At 38.5% G+C, this 7,031-nt stretch overlaps 1 protein-coding gene across 1 annotated transcript in view; it reads left to right on the top strand.

Annotated features, from left to right (window-relative positions):
- The first annotated feature begins 816 nt into the window (after positions 1 to 816).
- Positions 817 to 7,031, top strand: part of ALPK1 (alpha-kinase 1) — an 85,862-nt gene continuing 79,647 nt past the window's right edge. Inside the window, exons 1-2 of the mRNA XM_012655076.1 lie at positions 817 to 848; positions 1,706 to 1,758. The gene's annotated coding sequence lies outside the window, so the exon portion shown is untranslated. The remainder of the gene's footprint in view (positions 849 to 1,705; positions 1,759 to 7,031) is intronic.

Below are 7,031 nucleotides of genomic sequence, written 5' to 3'. Positions count from 1 at the left end.
CTGTTTATGAGAAACAGTGTATTTCAGAGAACTTATACTGTAATTAACTTTTTTCAGAGTGAGTTTTGCTGGTCTTAAAGTGTTTTTCCTCTTCTTCGAGATAAAAGTGAGTATGCGTCTTTATGTGACAGAACGCAGTAGGTGGTCTAATGTATGAGGAAGTGTTTTCTTAAATTGTAGGTTACAGATACATGTTGACCCTGTTTCCACCGCCTCATTTTGTCTATGTTTCAATAACTTCAGAGCTCCGAGAAGAAATTCCCCCGGAAAGGGAGGGCGGGGGCGGGCGCGGGGAGAGGGGGGAAGACGGGAGGGCCGCCTGCGGCGGTAGCCTGGGCTGTGGTGAAGAGGAGCAAATGGACCAGTTTTTTATAAGGTTTTAATAACAAAGTTCTTAAGTCACTGAGCTTCTGGTCTAGTCACTGAATCGAGATGTTTGATTAAAGCATTAGGGCTTTTGCCTAGAATATAAGGTTTTTGTTTTTTATTTTATTTATTTACTTATTTATTTTTTGAGGCAAGAGTCTCACTGTGTTGCCCGGGCTAGGGTGCCGTGGCGTCAGCCTAGCTCACAGCAACCTCACACTCCTGGGCTCAAGCGATCCTCCTGCCTCAGCCTCCCGAGTAGCTGGGACTACAGGCATGCGCCACCATGCCCGGCTAATTTTTTCTATATATTTTTAGTCGTCCAGCTAATTTCTTTCTATTTTTTTTTTTTTTAGTAGAGACGGGGTCTCACTCTTGCTCAGGCTGGTCTTGAACTCCTGACCTCGAGCGATTCTCCCGCTTCGGCCTCCCAGAGTGCTAGGATTACAGACGTGAGCCACCCCGCCCGGCCAGAATATAAGGTATTGATAATAGAACCTAACACTTTTATGGCAGCGATAATAGAAAGTAGCACTTTTATGATACCATCAATAATTTTGCCAGGAAACAGAGAGAGAAGGCACTAGAATTACTCATCACGAGTGGGAAGAATTGACAGGAATTCTGGGCATGGAGACACATTGTTTACAGAGGAAGCACCTAGAAAAATTAAATCCTTTGCATGTCTGCTTAGAAGAGTCCTTTCATTAAGAAAATTTAGTGTTTGAAATTAGGGCTCTAGATTACCTTGGAAAGCCACAAATTAAAACCTTGAACATTGTTTGGGATTTGCAAGTGGGTGGGTGAGGGTGCAGACAGAGGCAGGCTCAGGAAAGAGGACTTTGTGCCACAATGTAACGGCATCTCTGTTCCTAATACTTGCTTCTGTCTCCCTCTAGGCCTTTTAATTTGTTTTTACTTAGTGCCGCTAATACTCTCATAAGGGATCTCTGATGGTGAGGTTTCTCTTCTTTATGGCAGAACTATTTCAAAAGTCTAAGGAGAAATTTGAAACCCCCTTCCCTCTTTAAAGGAGGGAGGAAACCAAAAGAAATTTGTCCCCAGAGAAGCACTTTGGACAGGATCTGGTCTCCCTTGATGTGGCATTCCTCTTCCTTGTATAGCTAAAGTGATGGAGAGTAATGATAACTTCTCCACTCTCATTTGGAGCTCAGGGGCATGGGCTTCCTGTTTATTCCCTTATCTGGACGTCTCAAATAACAAGCATGCAACAATGCTTATGACATAATGCAAGAAACAGAGTAGAGATTATTCCTCATTCTGTTTATTCTCTAATTATAACTGGTTTCTCTGTATTTAATGTCTTTTTCTTAACTAGAAAGTTCTTCTAAATCGGGAATGGATTGAAATCTAAATGAGCACGAACTTGGGGTAAGTTTTCTTTTGAAATTTTGAATTAAGTTATTTTTTTCCTAATTACATAGCAATACATAGCCACTGTATGAAATATGAAAAGAAGGGGAAAATAATGGAAAAGTGTCACTTAGAGGCAAACACTCAATGTTTTATCTTTTCTGATTATGCTTCATCAATTTTTCTAAATTATGATGACATACACATAACATCAAAGATGCCATTTTAACCATTTTTACGTGTACATTTTAATGGTATTAAGTACATTCACATTGCCGTGCAACCGTCACTACCATTCATCCACAGAACTCTTTATCTCATACCATTGAAACTCAGTACCCATTAAACAATAACTTCCCTTTTCCCCCTCCCCTGACCCCTGGCACCCACCATTCTACTTTCCTTGTCTATGAATTTGACTACTCCGGGTACTTCATAGAGGTGGTATCATAAGGTATTTGTCCTTTTATGGTGGGCTTTCTTCACTTAGCATAATGTCCTTAGGTTCATCCTTATTATAGCATGTGTCACGATTTCCTTCTTTACTGGGCTGAATAATATTCCACTGTATGTATATACCAATTTTGTTTATCTGTTCACCTGTCAGTAGCCACCTGGGTTGCTTCCACCTTTTTGCTATTGCAAATAATGTTGCTATGAACATGGGTATACAAGTATTTCTTAGAGTCCCTGCTTTCAATTCTTTTGGGTATATACTAAGAAGTGAAATTGCTGGGTCATATGGCTATTTTTGATTTTTTGAGGGACTGCTATAATGTTTTCCATAGCAGTGGCATCATTTTGTGTTCCCACCAGTAGTGCACAAGAGTTCTAATTTCTCCACATCCTCCCCAACATGTTATTTTCTGGGTTTTTTTTTTTTCATGATAGCCATCTTAATAGGTAGGAGGTAGTATCTCATTGTGGTTTTCATTTGCAGTCCTGTAAGTGATGATGAGGACCTTTTCATGTGCTTGTTGGCCATTCGTGTATTTTCTTTGGAGAAATGTCTATTTAAGTCCTTTGCCCTTTTTTAAATCAGGTTGTTTGGTTTTCTGTTGTTGAATAGTAGGTGTTTATATATTCTAGATATTAATTCCCCATCGGATATATGATTTGCAAATATTTTTTCTCATTCCATAGGCTTTCTTTTTACTCTGTTGATTGTACTCTTGGATGCCTAGAAGTTTTTCATTTTGACGTTGTCCAATTTATCCATTCTTTCTTTTGTGACCTGTGTTTTTGGTGTCATATCCAAAAAATCATTGCCAAATCCAATGTCATGAAGTTTTCTCCCTATGTATTATTCTAATAGTTTTAGCTCTTACATTTAGATTTTTGATCCACTTATTTTTATTTTTATTTTTATAGACAGGGTCTCACTGTGTTGCCCAGGTTGGTCTGAAACTCCTGGCCTCTAGCAGTCTTCCTGCCTTGGCCTTCTGATCCCTTGGCTGGGATTGCAGGTGTGAGCCACTGTACCTGGCCTCTTTGATTCATTTTGAGTTAAATTTTGTATAAAAGGTAAGGGTCCAGCTTCATTCTTTTGCATGTGGATACCTGGTTTTCCCAGTACCATTTGCTGAAAAGATTGTCCTTTCCTCATTGGAGGATCTTGGCATTCTTGTTGAAAATCATTTGACCTATATACGATAGTTTATTTCTGTGCTCTTTATTCTATACCATTGGTCTATGTGTCTGTCTTTATGACAGAACCCCTGTTTTGATTATTATAACTCTGTAGTAAATGTTGAAATCAGGAAATGTAAGCCCTCCAACTTTCTTCTTTTTTTAAGATTGTTTTAGCTATTTAGGGTCTCTTGAGATTCTATATGAAACTTAGGACAGATTTTTCTCTTTCTGTAAAAATATGTCAATGGTTTTCAATGATTTTTTTAAAGAGTTGCTATCATGCTGTATGAATAATTTTAATATTTTTCTTTTTCTTACTTAACATTATTATATATTTATACCATTGTAAAATAAAGATGACTTCTTGTTACTCAAACACTTCATAAATATTCTTTCAATGACTACATAAAGGAAACATACAAATGGAAGTAGAACTGAAAGTTTTGAAAATATTATGCCTCAAACCACAAGTACTTAAATGCTCTAGTCATAAAAATGAAAAGACTCTAATTCGAGACATTTCAGAGTGTTAGGATGCAATATTTATGCTAAGTGGATAGAGGAAGGGATAAAAAACCAATTGTATTAGCTTAAAATACTTTTTTAAAGTATACAATTATATTACTTTGGACTAACTACAATTCTGGAATTCATTTATTTACTCAATGAGCATTTACTGAGTCTCTACAGTTTTTGAAGTCCTAGGAACCTAGATATAAATTAAATAGGGTCTTTACCCTTGGGGAAGAGAATAAATACTTAAATGTAACAAAAGTCTAATATGTATCATGAACTTTTACTTCCTCGTGTAATCTGTGCATCAGCCCTATGAGGGAGGTGGTACTAGCCCCACTTAGAGATGAGGGAACCAACATTCATTTCAGAAAAGCTGAGCTACGTATTGAAGGTGACACAGACAGTGAGTGTTGGGCGAGGTGACGAGCCCAGGGTTCCCCGAAGGCCTCCAAAGCTCACTCCCCAAGGTTGCTTTTGGCATTTATGACCTAACACGGGAGACAGGAGTGTATACAGCTATCTGTAGCATGAACAAAATACTGCGATAGCAATGAATTCTGTTGGATTGGAGTCAAGAAAGGCTTTAGAGAAGTGGTATTACAACCTAAGAGTCAAGAACTGAGGATTTCATTAGATAAAAATGGGGAGAAGAGCATTCATTCATTCATTCATATGCCCATCCACGCCTCTGCACTGGGCTTTGGCGGTGTGCTAGTTACGGCATCAGATGCTGAGACACGAGAAAGCATGAGACACGGGTCACCCGCGGGAGTCACAGTGTAACGAGACACTTCAGTAACTGATGACAGAGCATGTGCCAGACTCTGCCACAGGATTGAAAACAAAGCTCTGGGGACACCGTTACAGGGTACTAAAGGCAAGTTCACAGTGGCAGAAGCTACAATAAGGTAGGTAGTGCCGGGCATGGCAGACGGGACCCTCCGTGCCAAGCTGAGGAGTTTGGGTTTCACTCTGTAGGCAGCAGCAAGCCAGCTGGAGTTGTTAAGTGGGAACTTGACACAGTCAGTCCAGCCTTTTAAGAAGCTATCTGGCAGCCGGTGCAGTGTACAGTATAGAAATTGAGAAAGGGACAGGTGGCAGGAAGACCAGTCTGGGGGCTGGAGGTCCGAACTAAAGATGGAGAGAGCCTGCCAGAGGTAGCAAGAGGCCATGTGTGTGAGGTGAGGTTGGCCGACTGTGTGGTCTCTAGGATGTGTGCTGAGATCAAGGAAGGAGACAAGAGAACAACATGAATGAAGACTTTTGGTTCTGCACATGTTCAGAACCACCATACTGTTTGCAAGTAAAAAACTCCAACAAGTGTTTAATAAATAGATAAGACTCTTTTGAATTATCAGTATTTATGTTAAATATTTAACCATTTTAAAATACTTTAAGAATTTGATCGACATTTTTCCTCGCACAGTTTAAAACATACCTTGCAATGCTATTTACACTATTAGTTTGGTTAGCAAGCTCTTCTTCCACAATCTTAGAATGTAATTTTGATCAGTGCTATATTGAAACATCAGACTTTGAGACAGTAGATGAGTGAATTTTTGCTAAGATGAAATTCAAAAAGATTAATGGATTTTTCCTGAAAAATTCAAAAAAAGATCACTGGTGGGGTGAATACTATGCATTGCTATTTTAATGTTTCACAAAAATTTTCCATTTCCCCAGGTCCTTACTAAGTCTTGTAATTTATGCAGACTTTTTTTGTTCTGTACAGTGTCATATTTGTTTTCATCAATAAGTAAAAATAAAATCTGGTTAAAAGTGAAATTGCTTATAAACATGCTGCTAAGTGCCACCAGAAGAGGGCGGCAGTGAAGTGCTAGAAAGAAGAACTAATTTATAAGCTCTGAAATGTCAGAAAAGCGTTAAGACTGAGGGTGATGTGAATGACAGCAAACCTTTGTTGGTGCTGGCATCCTAATTAACATCCAGAATTGACTTATTTTCTGAGCCAGAAACTATGACACAAACATTGTCACAGAATTTTCAGAAAATCTGATGATGTACTTGTAATGCAATAAAGTATTAGTAATAGATTTGTGGAAATTTCTGGTAAGATTGATGACACACTAGGAGAAATTCTGAAAATTTTACATCAGTCTGAAGAAAAAAAGTTTAGAAGACAAATTAAAATTAAGCAGGTTGTTTCTTGTCACTTGAAGAGTGTAGACAGAGAATTTGATAGCTGAAAGACAATAAAAGGTATCTTATCTTTTTTGAACATTAGATATGTTCAAAGCAGTTTGAAATAAAAAAGATATTTCCAGCTTATCAACAGTAAGCAGTGCATAGAATTAAGCAAGTAAGAGAGGTTGCCCAAATTCAGCCTATATCTGCTTTTACCAACATTTAACAACAACAAATATTTTTTGAGCACCTAGTATGTGCTGGGATTATTCAAGGTACTGAGGCTATAGAAGACACATTCCCCACCCTCTTGGAGTTTATATTATAGTGGAGAAGACAGACATTAAACAAAAGGGCACAATTAATTCATTAGTTACAATGAAGAAAAACAAAAAATGGAAAACTATCTACCCCAGGGCCCAAAGTCAATTAGTTTGGGCTCAATTCGAAAATTGGAAAATTAAGTGAAATTGAAAATAGGATTCAAAAACAACTTGTCTTAAGTCCTCAATACCCATTTATATTATTTATTTCCTTTAACAATAAATAAAATGGATAAGGTAAAATATACAGATTCATGAAAATAACATTGCTAAAGCATATTTGAGTAGTTGCTGTGCGGCAATACAGCACTTGGCCAACTTAAAGAGCTGTAAGATGCGCCACACCTCCCTGACCACCTGAACTTGATTAAACTCTATGTCCATCAGTCCAGCCACAGCCACAGTTGGGAACCTGGACTTCCTGCTGACCCATTCATGTTCTGCAAGGTCCTTCTGCACCTTTGCTCTTGCTGTGTTTCCATCCCAACCCATCTGTCTGACACCACCACCCCTGCCCCCCAGACCCTGCCTCTTGCATTTCCACTTGCTTGAGACCTATCCATCTTTCTGTGTCATATTTGGTCTTCTAAACACAGCCTGACATAACTAACCCTCCTTTTCCCTGAACAGTCGGTCATTCTTCACCCATTCTTTTTTTTTTTTTTTTTTTTGAGA

This window comes from Propithecus coquereli, unplaced genomic scaffold, assembly GCF_000956105.1.
Source record: "Propithecus coquereli isolate 6110/MARCELLA unplaced genomic scaffold, Pcoq_1.0 Scaffold46, whole genome shotgun sequence".
NCBI lineage: Eukaryota > Metazoa > Chordata > Mammalia > Primates > Indriidae > Propithecus > Propithecus coquereli.
Note: the sequence above shows the minus strand (reverse complement) of the source record. Positions and strands in the feature narration are given on the sequence as shown.